Genomic DNA, 19,407 nt, shown 5'->3' with positions numbered 1-19,407 from the left:
GAACAACAGGATTAACAAATTTGATTTCTACATGCAATAATTAGAGAACATACATTATCTAATGTATATATAAAGCATTTATAAGAATCAATCATACATTAGGCCCAAATCTGGTCTAAAGTAATTGAAAAGTCACTTTATGAGTCCATGTGATCTGGACACTGTGCAGTGAAGATATCATAACAAGGAAATGATAATAACAACAAATATTTGTAATCTAAAAACACATTTCAAAATGCCTTACTGGCTAAAAAGACCATAATAGGAACTTCAAGATACTTAGAACTCAACAATTATACAAATATTACATATCAAATCCTGTGAATTACTGTGAAAGCAGTCCTTTGAAGTACAGATGTTTACAGCTGTGTTATAGTCAAAGGAAAATGAAAACTAATTTCATTCAGTGATGAAAACAGAAGAACAACAAAATGTACAAGTTAGAAGACATTCTTTTTAAATGTCAGAAGTGACCTAAGAGGATCAACTAAATCAAAAGAAAAACCTCTAGAGAGATTGTGTAAGGAAGAAGAGAGAACACACAACCAACTAACAAAACATAGGAATAAGACAACAAAATAATAGTTATAGCAGAGATTCAAAGAAAGTCAGAAAATACCAAGAAAAACTGCAAATTATCGAAAATATGTAAAATGAACAAGTTCTGAGAAAAATAGCACCTACAAAACTGATTTGAAAAAGAATGGTTTAAATATATATTAGTAATTGAATCAGTACTTAGAATATGCACATAATTAACACTAGGCCAAAATAATTTTACAGATAAATGGAAGAAAAATTTTAAAGCACCAGTTGTTTGGTCTTATATACAATATTTATATTATTACATATATCTGTGTTATATACATACACTCTAAAAGGTCAGTGAGGAAGAAATTCTCCCCACTCCTTCTTTGACATTATTATAACCTTAACACTGAAATCAGGCTAAAATTATATGAGAAAGGAAGATTATAGGCTTATTTCAATCACTAATAAAACTATAAGAGGCCCAAAATGAATATAGCAGTGAATAAAAAACATAATTCCCAAATGATCAAGTTGTATTTATCATAGGAATCCAAAATAATTTAACATTTTAACATCTATAAATATATTTTACCATATTGGAGACCAAATATATACGGACTAAAAATTCGTTAAAAGTCAGCATTGCAAATGATAAAAAATTTTAGCAAACTAGAAATGAAAGGAGACTTCTTTAATAGGATAAGAGGTCACTAAAAGGCTGAAGAAAACATCTCTGCTAGTGATTACACATCAGGAAAATTCCTTTTATAATCACGCACAAGTTAAGGGCACATAGTCTTAATACACCATTAAATACGGTACTGGAAGTCTTAGCCAACATAGCAATACAAGAAGAAATAAATGTTCTAGGAAGAAACAAAATTGCCTTTATTCTCAAATGATATAACTATTTGTAGGAAAGCAAAACAAAACAAAATTCCCCACAAATTTACAGACTATTAGAAACACAAACTGAGCGAGCTGGCTAGTCATATGATCAATAGTAAAATACCCATAGTGTTTCTAAGCACTAAGTAAATCCAATTTTCAGACTATTACATTTACTATAGGAAGAAAACATATTGTATATCTAAGAATAATTCTGACAAAAGTTCAAAAATATTTTATTGAGAGAATTATAAGATTTTTCTGAAAGTCAGTCTAATTCCTCCCCCCGTGTTTGTTGCAGCATTATTTACAGTAGCCAAGATATGGAAGCAACCTAAGTGCCCATCAACAGATGAAAGGGCAAAGAGGATGTGGTGTGTACGCACAATATTACTCAGTCATGAAAAGGAGATCTCGTTTTTTGCAACAACATGGATAGACCTAGAGGGTATTACACTAAGTGAAATAAGTCAGACAAATACCATACAATTTCACTAATATGTGGAATCTAAAAAAACAAACTAATGAACAAACAAACAAACAGAAGCAGAAACAGACCCATAAATACAGAAGACAAACCGATGATCGCCACAGGGGAGGGGGCCAGGGGGATGGGCAAAATGAGCAAAGAAGAGTGGGAAGAGATACAGGCCTCCATTTATGCAATGAATAAGTCACAGAGATGGAAGATGCAGCATAGGGCGCATCGTCAATGGTATTGGCAATCGCGTTGGATTGGCAGCTACACCTAGGGTGAGCATAACACAGTGTATAGACTTGTCCAATCACTACGTCGTAACACCTGAAACCAATGTAACACTGTGGGTCAAATACACTTTAGTAAAAAAAAAGTAGATCTAAGCAAACGGAAATAAACAGCATTCATTGCTAGGGCTACTCAGAATCACAAAGTTTTAATTTTCACTTGAATTTATCTATGGAATTAATATAACTCTCATCAAAATCCCTTAGAGTCTTTTTTTTTTGTAGAGTTTGACACGATGACTTTATTAAATGCAGATGAGCAAACAGCAAAGAAAACAGGGACTCCTTCAGCAGAAAAATAAGGTGGGAAAACCTGCCTCGTACTCATTCACATTTACTCTTAAACTGTACTAATTTGAAAGTGTGGTGTGGCCAATAGTAGATGAACTGACCGGTGAAACAGTAGATAACCCAGAATCAAACCCACGCTTATTTGGACGTTTACTATATGATACAGGAAATATAGTTAATGACTGTGGAAAGGATATTCAATAAAATGGTGCTAGGACAGTTAGGTATCCATGTGGGAAAAATGAAATTGGAACCCAATCTCATAATACATATGAAAATAATTATCAGATAGATTAAGGATTTAACTGTGAAAGACAAACAAAACTTTTAGGGCAAAAAACAGGAAAATATTATCATGGGAAAATCCAATCTTCTCAGAGTAGTGAAGAATTTCTTAAAGAAGTCAGAAAAAGCACTACTACAAAAGTAAAGACTGATAATTTACACTACATTAAAAATTAAGAATTTGTATTCATCATCAAAAATTAAGACCACGAATTAAAAAAAACCAAGCCAGCCTCCGGAAGAATGTATTTGCAGCATATAACCAATAAATAGTTAGTATGCATAATACTAAGTCCTACAAATCAGTAAAAGACTGATATGATAGAAAGAATAGGAAGAAAATATTTACAGGCATTTCTCAGGAGAGGAAACAAAAATAGTAAATAGATGCATGAGAAAGTATCCAATCTCATCATAAATGAAAAGGGAAATGTAAACTAAGAATATCATGTGATTCTGCTTTACTCTCCTAAATTGGGAAAAAGAAGTTTGATAATATCAATTATTGGAGAGGATGTGAAGGCAGCAAAAGGTTTAGAAAAAAAAATCATCAATATTTCGTAGCAAAATTAAGGACATTCACACACTACAGTTCAGCCAGACTTCTAGGTAATTGCACCTTATAGAAGGTCTTACGCACACCAGGCGTAAAGAATGTTCGTAGCATCAGTTTACAGTATCACGTAGCTGGGAGATGCTCAGTGCTCATCAGCGGGAGAATGGGTAAATAACTTAGGTTATGTATACAACAAAACTCTGTAAATTGGCTAGATACAGCAGAGATGACTTTTGGAGATAGTATGTTGGGTAAAAAAAAAAGCAAATCCCAGAAGACTGTGTGATCACATTCTTAAAGAGGTGAAGATGAACACTATGGGGTTTGGGGCTACATCCATATGCAATAAGGCCAGAAAGGGTGGGCAGGATGGCAAACAAAATTCAGGAGCGTGGTTGTGCCTAGAGGGTGAGGCGGGAGACGGGATAGGAAAGAGCGCGTGGTCATTGATTTTACTAGGATGCTTTATACATTCATCCTGTGTCACGAGCATTCTTTGGAATAACTAATATTGCAGGAAAAAAAAGAAAAATTAAAATACCGTAATGTCAAGAGCCGCTTAAATGAACCAAAAAGCAGGATTTAAAATTGAAAGACTAAAAATAATTTTGAGTCTTTGTTTCTCTCTTTTGGGCTTTCATGACCTTTTTGTGGAAGGACAGGACAACAAATCTGATGTCAATGTCCAACATTAGAACCTGGATTTGTAAGTATTAGGCATGTTTCACATAACTTGCAGGTCTCTTGTACTTATTGTTCATACTTGTGAACTTTTTTCTGCATTTTTGATATATATACATGAAGCCCTTTGTAATCTTTATGAATAAAATGCAAATAGAAGTATCTTCCAATTCAAAAAAATTCACGAATATGTACACACAGACACAGACAAATGGATTTTTCACATGTAAAATATTCTAGGAAACTTACCTCTTAAAATAATATGTCATAAATTATTTAAAAATTGTGTATTTTACAGGTATTCTTAGTTTTCAACCAGAAAATTTGAATAGTTGAAGTCTAAAGCCTTAGGTCATTTAGTCCAAGCGGTGATTCTGTAGCTGATGGCTGTTGAATCAGTAAATCTTAGAAATGCTGGGTAGGGTGTTTGGGAAGCCCTGCCATAGGACATCTCTCTATCAGAAAATTGGTCAGGTTTCCAGAGTCTGGTAGTTGAACAGACGTACACCAGCAAATCCATTTCTCATTCTCGCTTCTTCTGTAATCTCTTCCTTCTATTTTTCTACACAACCACCCACTAAAGGTCTTGAGGCATACATGTGGGCCACTTGCAGGGGTTTCTTGGTTTGTTTGTTTGTTTCTTTACTTTGGGGGCACAGAGAGGATCTGTTATCTGATCTTCATACATTGTGCCTGTTGTAAAAGATATTTGTTTGTTTTTACATCTATTTAACCTTGCCACCAGCCGAATGCTTCCTCAAGTATCTGTTCACAGGGTCTGACCGAAGCAGGGAGCTATGGTAGGACAGCTTAAAATATTGCCCCGAGAAATATCATCACTGGCAACATTTTCTTGTGGATCCAAGGATACTCTGTTTATAAAATCCTGTAATAAAATATATTACCGCAAGTGATAGGATTTAAGTTACCAGCCAACACTTCTTCCAGGCTATTTAATAACCAGCTCAGAGTGAGGTCCTTTGGCTCATGAGAGTCCTTGAGGGCTGAGGCCAAACAGATGGGATAGACAGAGGGATGGGACCAAGGTCAAGTTTTACCTATAATTGTGGAAGTTCTTAAAGTCATTCCAAGATACATTATTTCATCTCCTCTTTGTTATAACCTGGAAACAAAAAAGAGTGTGTACAGAAACCATCTCAGGAAATCAGATTTGCAGATTAAAACAAAAAGTAGAAAGTTTCTAAAAGAAAAATATTCCAAGCATTCCATAGGATAGTCATGGGAACCTCAAATGGGATAATACCAGACTCGGAGAATTTCATAATAGCGCCCTTTTGAGAGCTCTCCAGATCAGTTGATTCATTCTAATTGCTTCTAAACAAGAGGGGAAAATCCTGTACTGCTTTATCTGATGAAGATAGTAAAAACTTTTAAAGGGCACATTAATATAAAACGTTATCTTTCTGATAATAGAAAATAAATACGATGATAACAGACCCAAGTTATAAACTCAAAGGTTAAAGACATTTTTTTCCCAGTCTTATGGCTAAGTCATTAACATACGTCACCGTGTAAGTTCAAGGCACACAGCATGATGGTTCGATTTACTTATACTGGGAAGCGATTACCACAACAGGTTCAGTTAACATCTGTCATCATATACAGATACAATAAAAAGAAAAGAAAAAAGAAATTTCTCCTTGTGATGAGAACTCTTAGGATCTACTCTCTTAACCACCTCCCTGTACATCCTGCAAAAGTGTTATCTATAGACATCACGTTGGATATTACATCCCAAGGGCATTTAAGAATATATTTATTATTTTCATTTGCATTTTAAAAATAGATACCTAAATATATTCCTAACTGTATTACATGATTGTGGTTAGACTGCTTTTTCCTTCATATTTATCTCTAGGTAAGTCAAATTGTAATTTGAAATCCCCATTCAGCTGCCTTTAAAAAAAAATTCTAACTATAATTTTAATTTGATGGGCAGAAGGAGAGAAAAAAAAAAAAAAAGCACATCCTAAGGAGTGTCTGTATATTTTGCTCTGATTTTAATGAGGCGATCATGAATCAGAATGCTGGGAACTTGCTGTAACAAACCAAGGTTAAGAAGCTTCTGAGTAGTCAAATCAACCTTGTGACATAGGAAGTCGGGATTTCCCAGCATGAGGCCTTAAAATAGAGAACCCGAACATGAATCAGAGGAGAAATGGATGTATTCTGAAAAACAGCAACTCCTCTCAAGGAGAAAAAGAAAAGGTGTTGGTAGTAAGAGACAATGCCAAGCCGTTTGTTCATCCACCTAACAGATACTGAGGAACACAGGTCGTGTGCCAAGTGGGATATAGAAAAATGACTAAAGCGTGGCATTAATTCCTAATCTAGTGTGTGTGATGAAGATGGAGTGAATCATGTGCTGAGATAGAACTCATGGATTGTGGGGGGAGCCTGCGAGCCTCTCGTATGAATTCAGGCGCCCAAGCAGCCGGGAGCTAAAGCTGGCCTTGCAGAAAAGGCCGCAGACAAGAAGGGTTTGGGGGGCTTTTTGTTGTTGGGGGCAGGGGGTTGTTTTTTTGTTTTTTTTGCTTTTTTTTTTTTTTTTTTTTTGTCCTCTGAGTTTAAAGTGTAAAATAATCAAAACCGTATGCTATGACTGTCACAAAGGATAATATTACTTGACCAGAAAATATAAGCTGGTCCTGCTGACCAAAACAAAGTGAGGCGTTTGGTCCAAGTCCATCCTCTGATGGGGCGATTGGGAGGTGGGAATGGGGTAGGGGCTGGTGGCATATGTCCTGGCTCCAAGGATTTAGAAGCATCACTAGACCCCATCCAGAGGTCTCTGAATCTGCCCTTATTTTTTGACCATCTGCCTATAAGGTAGAGAAAACCAACAGTAAAAAGATGGTTTTCGCGTGACCTGTAGCAGGACATATCATCGAGAGCAGCAAGCTTTTTCCACTCCGCCCTTCTTGTCCTTCACGGCAACCTCCATCTCAGCTGACAACCCAATTCATGACTTTAGACAATTCTTTCATCTGTCCATTAAACAAATATTTGGGAAGCGCTTTATATATGTCAGGAACTGTATGTTAAGCATTAGAGACACAAAGGTGAAGAAAGAGGTTTCGATTTTGTCCTCCTGAAAACGATAGTCTGGGGTTGAATATAATTTATCAAATATCCGTTCAATTCTCTTACGTTCCTTGTCATTTGGAGGCCATAGAAGCAACCTGACACCTCCGTTCTCTGGAAGTTCACAGTTTGCAGAAACATATACACCAAGTTTAAAAATATAAGGGAGCACATAATTAACAGCAAAATGAAATATGACTAAGGGCTTGAATGTACAATTATATAACAATTGATACTTCCTCGGTGACAGCTACTGCTTCTCAGCGGGACCTGCAGGGCACCATCCAGGTAGTGTCTTTTGTCAGACAGGTGGCATCTTCCTCTGCCATCTGTCCCTGGAGTGCACAGAGCAGAGAGGCAGAGACCCTGGAACTTGCAAAAAGAAAGAAAAAAAATCACACTAGTGTGGATAATGGCAAAAAAAAAAAAAAAAAAAAAATCAAAAATTTCCATTTGGAAGCCCAAAGTGGTTCAACTGGCATTCAGTCGGGGAGGAAAGTGAGCTATTGGCTTCATTTAAAATATCAACCGACCCCAGATCAGCACACAAACAAAAACACAAAACAATAATAGCAAACATCGATTTGAAAACAAGCGTACAACTGATTTATTTTCCCCATCTCTCCGTCCTGCTCGGGAGCCTGCCAAAACCAAAGCAAAAAGTAGGAGGTTTTTTTCTTCAGGCCTTCATTTGCTGTCGCTTACTACCTTCTTCACCGTGTCCTTGGGGGGCACGTGCCCAGGGACCCACCCAGGCCCTCTGCCCAGAGGAGAGCCCTCCCCTGTCCCTGTCCCAGTCGGTCCCATGTGGACCTACTGGTGGGCACCCAGCGTCACCCAGGCCTATTGCCGATGACATTGGGGTTGTTGACGAGCATCCTTCGCCATGACCTGCACACGCTTGATGGATCATTCTACCTCTCAAGTCAAGTGATTTTTTTTTTTTTTCACTTTACACAACTATCAGCTTGTTTTATTGTTCACGAAGACAGCTCCCTCCCCAGCGTGTTCCGAAGCTGACAGGAAAGGAACTCACGTAGATAGTAGGAATGACAACACAATAAGCAGGCCTTTCAGAAATCAGCAGTTAACTACAGACTCTTCCATCCCGCTTCCTCCCACATGTAAGTAGCTTCCATCGCCTTTGGTCCTTCCAATAAAAACAGGTTGTAAACCACTCATTACTGAGAGCCCAGAATCCTAATCCTTCACACCTTGGTCATTAGCCAGTCTAATCATAATGTGAGAAATCCAAAGGGTGAGGATGATTGTCACACTTTCAAGCAGCTGCGCTAACTGTCCTCGGTCGCCAGGCATGCCTACGGTCTTCCCGTTGTGATATTTCTATGTAGGGTTTTGTTGACTTCCCATTATGTATTGATAGCTCATCTTCCACCAACGTGGTCAAGGTAATGACTCAACTACATTTTCAAAGATAAAATGATGAAGAAATAAGATGACCTACGAAATGTATCCTGAAAGAACACAGGTTTGCGAACGCAACTTTGTAGGTGGATATCCGAAAGATATTGCAGTATACTTCTAATTAATACGCTGGAGGCTTCTTTAAAAACTCATTTTCCATGAGCAAATCATCCTACGGTGTTTACCGTGTTTCCGTAAGTGCCCCCCATCACCAGGGTCGTATCCCAGTACGAGTTGCTCCTGTTCCGTGGAGTCCCAAAGACTATGCTGGACAGAGACAGCAGTTGTTGAATGAGGCACACGCACCCAGTAAGAAATTAATTCATTTAGCAGTGAGCCAACCTTTGGGCAACACTCTACCCCGTTTGAAATGCATCTTGCTGATTCTTAACAAGAAACAAATCACAGAAAAATCTAATGTTGGTTTTTTTTTTTTTTTCAAAAAGAGAAAAAAAAAACATAATATTTTGAAACAAAACAAAATAAAAACTGCTTTATCTTTCAAAGCCAGAAGTGTAGTGTGAGCGGCATAGTGGCTGACCCCAGCTTTCAGTATATTCTCCGTTCTAAGGACGTTGACAGGAAATGGTCAGCCTGGAGATACAATGAAAGGAAACTCCACAGTGAAGGTTTCACTGATAACATGTGATTTGAAGTCAGTGAACGGACCTGACGGTCATTCACCGCTCAGGCCAAAGTGTCTAATGACCCAAAGGCTCCATTAAAATCTTGTCCTAAAATCACAGGGAGGACAGTACTTGACATAGGAGGCCGCGCTGAACGTCTTCCCCCTAATAGGTGGGCAGCAATAACCGATACCGATATTGGGATCTCACTTCACAGCCTTCTGCTTATCTAACCTATGCTTGTCCTAAAATTTCTTAGGTTATACAATCAAAGCGGCCCCTGTTTAAAGTCAGCTCCTTTATAACTCAACTTTCTCCAACAGAGCACGACCTTTATCCTTTCTTATCTTCTACGATCTCTCTCCACCTGCCACTGTTTCCCTCTTTTTTTCTCAGGTGAATAGCTGTTCTTCGTAGACAAAATCCTCCAAATTCAATGCTTCATTTTTATAATTTCGGGTAGAGCTCATCCTGTTTTCTTAAACGGAGGACGCCCTTTGATCAATCACTTAGCTCTTACTTCCATGAGTAACTGCACTGACCATGTTGCTCCCTCCACAGTGTCGGTTTATCGTCCTATCTTCTCTTCAGTGTGTTTTCTCGTAGTATTTTTTTTTTTATTACCTTCCTCGGCGCCAGGTTGTCAGCATAACAAGACACGAGGGGGGAAGAGCTTGGATTCTCACATACGTGTGCTTGCGCTTGGCTACCTGGGTCAACAGTTGTAGGTTATTTCTTGGACCTTACAAAGTGAACAGGGAAATTGGCTAAACGGTGGATAAAGTAAGAGAAAACAACACTGGGTGGCAACCTGAAGACTCCTATTGAGTAAGCTCTGGCACTTTGATTTTTATAGCACGCTTTTATTACTCAAACTTCTTTTTTTGCAGAATTCTGAGTTTCCAATTCTTTTAAATAGGTAGGAGTTAGGTATGAAACTGATCTTAGTTAGGTGAAGTCTTTTGTGTCTGTAAGTCAGAGTCAGGAGCCGCGCCGTCCAATGGAAACATATATTTAATTGCAAATTTTCTAGCAGACCCAATAAAAAAGTAAAAAGAAACAGGTGGAATTAATTTTAGTCATATATTCGACTTAACCCAATAGACCCAAAATAGCATTTCAACATCTAAAAATTATCGAGGGTTTTTTTTTTCACTCTTTTTTTCATACTAAGTCTTTGAAATCCCATGCACCGTTTACATATACGGCATATCTCAATTTTGACTAAGCCATCTTTCAACTGTTCAACAGTCACACGTGGCTGGTGGCCATCATTTCGGACTGCATAGGACGGAGGATTTTCTTTCCTCTAATCTCTAGGTCTCTGTGGGTCTAATCAATCAGTAGCCTTTGTAAAAGCCTTTGGGGGAGGGGGTGGTTTCATGGAAAGTCATTCTATTTAAACAGGCCTTTTTCCCTATATCTCCCAAGTTTAGATTTTTCCTATTTAATAATATCTGAGGAGGCTCTTAAAGTCAGCACTTGATAAAAACGCTTCAAGTATTAATGAACGAACGGCCGAACTCACTCCCCAGGAATGTCAACTATAATTCATGCTGCATATGTATCTGCGATCCATTTGCCCACCGAATCTTAGTCCTGCGTGTCCTAGGTGACAGGCTGCCGTGCAGGGACAGGAACACTTGCCAAACCAGACAGCTTCTGCCGTCAGGGGGTCTCCATCCCAGGGAGTGAGAAGGAGCTGGGAATCAGATGAGCAGGTAAGTAGATGTGAAGTCACAGCGGGAGGACCACGCGAAGGAGCACACAGGCTGATGGACACACACGCACACACAAGAGGTTTGACCTGGGAGCGAGGTCAGGGAGCACTTCCCCAACGGAAGTGGGGCTGGAGCAGAGATCTAAGGGATGAGTGACCCTGAGCAGCCAGGGAGGAACCGGGGAAGGATACACTGTGGGGTTTGATATCAATCTCTAGTTTTGTCTCATGAAGAAACTGATGAAGAGAAACTTTGTCCCTGTGGCCAAAGGAACGGTTCTCAACCAGACTGAATTCTTGGCTTTTCTTCCTGAGAGTCTGTCATGAGCCCAGCAGTCTTTTCCTGTAACTTCGGTGCCAAGTGAAGGGAGTCTCTGGGGTTTCAGGGATTTTCATGCTCTTGTTTCTACTTAGGGTTTCAGTACATCTCAGGACTCCTTGGGAAATGCATCTTATCCTTATTTTACAATGTAGTGTACGGCATGAGTGAGAATGAGAATTTCTGCATAATTAATTCACCGAGCTTTGAGGAAAAGGTGGTAAAAAGCTTTTGCAACATATTAAAAACAATCTGATAAAGAACTCTTATAAGTCAGTAAAAAAAAAAAAAAAAGAAAAAGTTTCAACAAGTAAAATGGACAAAGGACAAAAACAGGCAATTCAGAGAAGAAGAAATACAGATAACAGGAGCGCATGAAGCTCAACAGTGATCAAAGAAATAAAAAAAAATAATGTCTGTTGATTCTATTTAGCTTCTCTCATTGAGAAAGATGATAAAGAGCAAGATGCGTCTCTAAGAACAGAGACCTTCTGGTACACCCCTCGGTAGAAGAGTAGTTTGCGGTCATCTTTCTGGAAGACATTATTCAAGATGCGCTAAAAGCCGTAGAGCATATGCCCACTGACCCACTATTTTAATTCTTGGAATTTATCCTGAGAAACTCACCAGGGAAGTGGTGAAACAGACATATGAATTTTGGGCTATGATACTTATAAAATGCCTACCAAAATATCCAACAACACAAGACTGTTTAAAAAATGATGTTAATATACATAAATATATTGTGAGGCATGAAACATGTGTGCACTTATTCCTAGAGAAAGATATTCACGATATTCTGATAAATGAAAAGAAAAATAGTATGAAGCAGTATGAAAAATATGACCTGATACTTTTGGTAAAGATTTCTGCACGCATAGGCAGTATATGAGTGTCCTTACACTGGAAAAAGTCTGGAAGATATAAAAAAAAAAACTTCTAATACATAATGGTGTGATTATGTATAATTCCGTTCTTTTTATTGATCTAAATTTTCCACTTTTAATATCAATTTCCTCTCATACTTAAGAAATAAACATTCTTTTTTAAAAACACTTATTCTCTCTTAGAAAAATGTTTTTTTAAAAGGAAAAGACAGTGCAAAACATTACCCATTACATTACCATCCAACATCAACTACATTAACATTGTGAAGTGGTTACCTTCAATTTTTTCAAGTATAACTTTTTTGAAATACTGTTTTGATCATATTTAATTGAGCTTCTAAGACCAGTGTTAAACCTTGCCTGAGGGGCAAGCTTTTACAGAAGATTTTCTAATATTCAATTACAGGGTTTTTCCATAATAGGGGGATAACAGTTTATAATAAGGTTGACTGAATTTAAGCTTTACCCAGATACCCTTGTGAGACACCACCTCTCCTCATTCTTAGTGTATCCAATTCACTTAGATGTGGGTTACTGGTTCTTTAAAACCAGTAATTCCCCTTACAAATTTTGGCTGAACTGGGTGAAATGCCTATAAACAATCACACAAGATAGTCCTGCAAATACCCAGAATCAGCATGAAGAGTAAGATTATTAGGGGCGTCTGGGGGGCTCAGTCGGTTAAGTGTCTGCCTTCAGCTGGGTCATGATCTCAGGATCCTGGGAGTTGGGCTCCCTGCTCAGTGGGGAGCCTGCTTCTCCCTCTCCCTCTGCCACTCTCCCTGCTGTTCTCTCTCTTTCTGTGTCAAATAAATAAATAAAATCTTTAAAAAAAAAGAGTAAGATTATTACACATCACTTATTAAGGAGGGTACTTGGGATGAACCCTGGTTGTTGTATGTGAGTGATGAACCACCAACTTCTACTCCTAAAACTAATACTACACTGTATGCTAAGTCATTGGCATTTAAATAAAAACTTGGGTAAAAAAAATAAGTAAATAAAACCTAAAAAAAAAAAATAGTAAGATTACTAGTTGTCTTATTAAAGAAACAAGCGCCATGTCTAAGAGGATGGACCCTTGAGCCAGATTCTCAGGGTTCAAATCCTGGCTCTGCCACTTTCTAGCTCTGTAACCTGGGAATAGTTACCTTGCTTTCTGTGCCTTAATTTTCTCTTCAGAAAAATTGGAAAAATAAAAGCATCAACCTCATAAATTGTTGGAAGCATTAAATGAGCTCTTATAGGTAAAACACTTAAAATAATGTGTGGCACAAATAAATGTTAAGTTTCTATGATTATTTAGAAACCATATCTACTTGGAAATGATGCCAGATGCCTGAGGGCTGAAGAGTGTAGGGTAAGTACTGTGGTTCCAACAGCATGTGCCCTGCGGGGGAAGGTGTTCTGCATACACCACGGTACCAGCCCTTACGGTGATATTTTACAGTAAGTGTTGTTTCTCTTTTTAGGATGAAACTGGAGTTCCAAAAGTCAAGTGACTTCCCAAAGTCACGGTGCAAAAGAGATGGGACAAGGATGACTGCGTGGACAGGTGACCCCTTGGCTTATGCCTTTTATCTGTTAATTTCTTGACTAGGAAAATCTAAAGATGCCATCATTTTTCCCCTATTTTCCCCTCTTCCTTCGACAACAGAGAGTTTCCCTTCGTTAATCTACACCACCTGCGGAGCACGCGCCACGTGCCAGGCACTGTTTTAAGAACAGGAGCTCCCCTGTCCTGTAAGCGTTTGTTTCCTGGACAGAGAGACAGGCAGTAACTGAAGAGCGTGCTGGTTATCAAGCTACTGTCTCACGTCCAAAGCACCCTTGTACCCCCAGCTTGATGGCGGGGCGCACGCTCACCCCTCCTTAGCCGCCCCGGGCACCTGTCGTGCTCCCCGCAGCCGGGCACCGGCTCCCGCTCGGCTCTGAAGACCCAGGGAGCCCCCAGCCCGGCCCGGCCCGCCCAGCACACCTCCCTCTGGGTTTCCCCGAAGCAGGAGCCGGAAAGCAGAGGAGCTGATGAGGGAGAGGATGAGCACGCAGATGGGATGATGTTCCCAAGGGCGGGTGTGCGGGTGGGTGTGCGGGTGGGTGTGCGGGTGGGTGTACAAGCGGGCGTGCAGGTAGGTGTGCGGGTGGGTGGGCGGGTGTGCAGGTAGGTGTGCGGGAGGGATGTGCGGACAGGTGTGCGTGGGTGGGTGTGCAGATAGGTGTTCAAGCAGGTGTACAGGTAGGTGTTCAAGTGGGTGTGCAGATAGGTATGCAGGTAGTTGTGCAGGCGGGTGTACAAGCGGGTGTGCAGGTAGGCGTGCGGCCGGGTGTGCATGTAGGCATGGGCGTGGGCGTGCAGGTAGGCATGCGGCCGGGCGTGCATGTAGGCATGGGGGTGGGCGTGCAGGTAGGCGTGCAGGGCCCGCGGGTTCCCGCAGGGGCGCCAGGGGCGAGCAGAGTCAGCTTCCCGGGAGCTGCGGAGCCGCGCGTTGCCCTCCAGGCCTTGCCATCCCGCAGCGGCAGGTGCATCCAGGTGGCAGGTTAGAGACCCCGCTGCCTCCCGGGAAACGTCAGCACCCACTTGCTGGGGGGCGTTTTCAGGGCCCCTCTCGGTAGGGCCCTATGAAGGTACCACGGTCGTGAGTCCAGTTTCCTTCGGTCGCGCCTACACCCGCGCCCCCGCAGGTGACAGGTGCCCCCCGCGGTTAGGGCCTCGGGGATCCCGCGGGGCCCTTCTTACCCTTTTAGTTGCTAGGTTGACTATGCCGAGTTCCGATGAGTGAGGAACCCTGAGTTACCCAGTGACTGTCCCGTGTGGAACGACTGCTGTTGCTCGTCTTTTCTTCCCAACACGCCTGGCATGAAGATTCACTAATAAGCTATTTATTTTTTAATTTTTAGGATTATTTCTTTAAGAGGGATTTCCAGAAATGGGATTACTATGTTAAAGATTACAGCTGTTTCAATGCACTCCAAGTGTATTTATGTGCTCGTGTGTAAGGTTGAAAATGCACGTGTGTGTATGTATCTTTTCCAAAGCAGTTTGCCAGTCATTCTTCTCCAAGAAATGAAGGCAATGTTTATGTTTCCTGACCAGTTCTCGATAAAATTATATATTAAATTCTATCTTGTTTCTGTTTAATATACTTGTGCTGTATTACTTGTGTGGTCTAGCGTGCTTCCTATGTTGTTACCTCCATTTTGAGATGTGAGTGAATGTTATTTTTAATAATTTACTGTTCTTCTGAATGCTGGATGTCACTGGTCTGATGGATTTTACATTTTAAGTCATGCCCATGATAGGAGTGAGTAAGACTCTGGAAAGATGATTTGATTCCTTTTAGTTCTCAGAATTCCAGAAAACAATAGTCATAATTTAAACAGTTCCTTAATGGCCTTGGGATACTCTCAGCAAGTGATCCCCAGAGAGGAATAGTACAGGTTTTTAATAAATGAGATAGAAATTACAGCCATTTATTTTCTCCTGAAAATAATATAAGATTTTTTATTGGGTAACAAACAGTACTGCAAACTCCTTAATAGAGAAAACTACATTTAACCAAACTTTCTACTCTCTACCAGACTTCTTAAATCACCACGCACTCAGTGATTATTAATAATTTCACGTTTTCGAGTTCTACTTCATTGTTTTAGTGCCGTCATACAGTCTTTGGAAAAGGGTAGACGATTTTCCATTTTCAACAGTCATCCCCACTTACTAAACTCATTTTGTTTTCTTTTAATCAGAGGATTACATTAATCGATTATCCCTTTTCATCCCTTAGTGGGGCACCGTTGACCTGTGGGGTGATAGTTTGGAGGATTAAATAGACACTGTTCTTAACTGCAGGAAAATCCTATGGGCCTTTTTGGATGAGTGGCAAAAACAGCAAATTGTGCACCCCAATCCATTCTCCCTTTCTCTTTTAGCAACTAGTCTCTAATTTTACCCCTGGAGTGATGAGCTAGCCAAGAGCTTACCTTTCCCAAGCCTCTGGCAACTGGGATGACCTGTCAGATACAGGGGGAAGGGGTTGGGTGGCACCTCTGGAAAAACCTGTTGGTCTTTCTTTCTTTTTCCCCTGTATCCTAACAGAAAGGGTGATATGATGGTTGGAGTCTCAGAAACCACCCTGTGCCCTTGAAAATGGAAAAGGTGCTGAGTACAGCAGAACAGAATGGAAGAGCATGGTTCCCTGCTATGTAGTGTGGACACAGGGTGTATAATATGCATACTGTGCTGCTTCAACTACACGGAGCTTCCTAGCTTCAGATTCCTTTAGCATGAAAAAATAAATAAATAAATAAATAAATAAATAAATAAATAATAAATCCTTTAGCATGAGACAGACCTATATGTCTTTTGTTTAGACTATTGTCACTAGTATTAAGATATATATATAAATATATATAAAATATATATTAGAGAGAGAGTGCTTGCAACCAAGTAGGGGTGGGGGCAGAGGGAGAGGACGGGAATCCTAAGCAGACTCCATACTGAGTGTGAAGACTGACGCAGAACTGGATCTCATGACCATGAGATCATGACCTGAGCCAAACCAAGAGTCAGACACAACTGACTGAGTCACCCAAGTACCCCAATAAAATATAATATTTAACAACATCTCTTTAATGATGAAATACTGGAATCACATGTAAAGAGTTAAACTAGTTTTATTATTGTTTCTCCTCCTACTTTAACTTGTTTATAATAATAAATCTGAAGACATTTATTTTATTATACAAGTATTTGATAGTTTATCAAAAATATAACTCTTAAATAGATTCTAAGTTATTTGGATCTTTGGATTTTATCTTAACATCATTGGATGACAGCTGCAAAATCAATCTTCAAACATTTGTGAAGTGCAGATAAGAGGAATATCTACTTGTAAGACAATATGTATATATGTAAGGACTCAGTAAACATTAAAAGAACCTAAATATTGGCTGCTATCCAACCAGATAGGTCCCACGAAGCCAAGGGTAAATCATAATAGAAGAACTAATTACATTAAAGGTAAACCAGTGAAAATAATTTTGGGATAAAAAGTAAATATTTCTCATGCTCATATATTTGGAAATACAGTATTTCAAATAAATGCCCTTATGTTATTTTTTTTCACAACTCTACCATTAGATGGAGGATTTACTTTTTTCATCAGAGGTGTAAGTATTTTGTAAAGATTAGACAATCAGTACAGGCTCATTTTAAGAAAAGTCTCTGTGAAAATATAGCTTATGCAGTCTCATAGGGCTACATGCTGCGCTGTGAAAACAGTAGGGAAGTTTTATAAAAAGTAAATTCACTCATATTTTCCAATATTAAAAAAAAAGTTTGGTTTCACTAACGTCAACCTGTACTACAGCTGTTTGTGCATATTTTTGTGTGACTCTGCATTTTCCTTGGAGATTACGATGGTCTCATAAAGAAATCAGCCTTTCCAAAATAGGCAATTTGCCTTTCAATACGTTGCATAACATATGCTCTATAGGAAGTAAGGGAGCATGAGCTGGTGGAAAAGAGAGCCCTGCAAAGTCCTAGGACCCATGATCTGCAGGGAAGAAGCTAAAGGTAAGAAATAAATATGCATGCATTTATATTCAGAATTATTTAAGGCAGTTTGTAGTTTTTACCAAAAAAAAAAAGCAAGTATTGTTTTGAGAATTATCAAACCCCCCCCTTTCAATTAGGCTTGAATCATTAAACTCACACACACATACATACCAACTCACTCACAAAGATCTATGAGCCTAGTTCATTGCCTAGGAGATCATATTTTGCATAATCAATAAATCTGGGCATTCATTCTTTGCATTGAACCTAAAGATTTTGCAGTGCTTACTAAGTTCTATTGATGTGTCAGTAGAGTTGCTTCATTTATTTCTCTCTCTGTCCAATATTTAAATTAATTGTATCAACCAACTTTAATATCTACCCTGCAAAAAGCATGTGTGTACAAAAAGTGAATGACCTCCAGGTCACTACGGCCCACGAAGAGAAGGTACACACATCCAGGCACCGGCTTGCCATAAGCAAGGCTCAAAGGATATGGTGATTCAGAATCAGGAGAAACAACCAGGCAGACGTGCTGAATGGTTGCCTGGACCCTTTTATCTGGCCCTCCCATCACACCATCAACCTGTCCGTTTCTAAAAGAATACGGCTTTTATAGAGGTCACAGAAGTACAGTTTGGACAACAAAAAAGGGGACATGTTACTGTATTTTAGAAACAAGAGAAAAGTTGATCGACGTTTTGTTAAATAATTATTCTCTTTAGACCTTTAAACAGCTATGCTAAATACAAAATACACATTCATATTTTGTGACTTGAGGACCTTTGATTTTTACACAAGTGCTTATCTTAACGTGAGATTTTATGCTGTCTCATTCCCAAAGAATTTTCCCGAGGAATGCATATTTAATTTATTATAAACTCTTTTGAAATAAAAACCTAGAATTGACCATATCTGTTGGTCCACAGGCAAGATTTCAAGATCATAACTTTTGTCTTGCATAAAACATATACATTCCCATCATGTGTCTCTATAACAAACACCAGAATAAGAATGGTCCACTTGTTTTCTGCGGTGTGAAAAACCAAATTAGGTAATGAGAGATTTTGCAGATTTATAGACAAGAGAATTAGAGCCACGAGTCAAGTGAAAACTGTTGATAAAGTTGTCATGTGTAGAGATCTTCATTATCTAAGTGACTCAAGGAACTCTGAATGAGTCAAGTTATCTTAGTCAACTTTAGATTTAGGGCCATGATTGGATCAAAGAAATAGGGATATAATTATAAATAATGCAGGACTTTTGTCCTCTAGCTGCCTGTAATATACTGTAATATGTAATTAATTCTTAAAAATCTCTATAGCAAAAAATAAAATAAAATAATAAAATAAAATAAAAAATAAAATAAAATAAAATAATCTCTATAGCACCAGTGTCGGTAAGGATGGATGAAGAGATAGCAGATAGACTATTGGATGTTTTCAGATGAGAGTTGGCCAGGGTTAGGGTTATGTTAGTGGGTATTCACTACTTCAAAAAAGATTTATTGAATGCCAAATATGTGCCGGGCACTGTTCTTTCCCTGGGGATTTATCCAGGAACAAAAAAGTGAAAGTTTCTGTGCCCTGAAACTAAAATTCCACTGGAGAAGATATACAATGAGATAAATATGGAAAATATGTAGTACTTTACAGAATGGTAAGTGCATAGGGGAGAAAAGAAACCAAGGGAGGGAAATTGGAAGTGCCATGGTGAGCTGAAATTTTAGGTGGAGCATCCAAGGAAAGCCTCCCCGAGAAAGTAGCTTTTGAGA

This window comes from Canis lupus, chromosome 13 (assembly GCF_048164855.1).
Source record: "Canis lupus baileyi chromosome 13, mCanLup2.hap1, whole genome shotgun sequence".
In the NCBI taxonomy this organism is placed as follows: Eukaryota; Metazoa; Chordata; class Mammalia; order Carnivora; family Canidae; genus Canis; species Canis lupus.
This window is presented reverse-complemented; position numbering follows the sequence as displayed.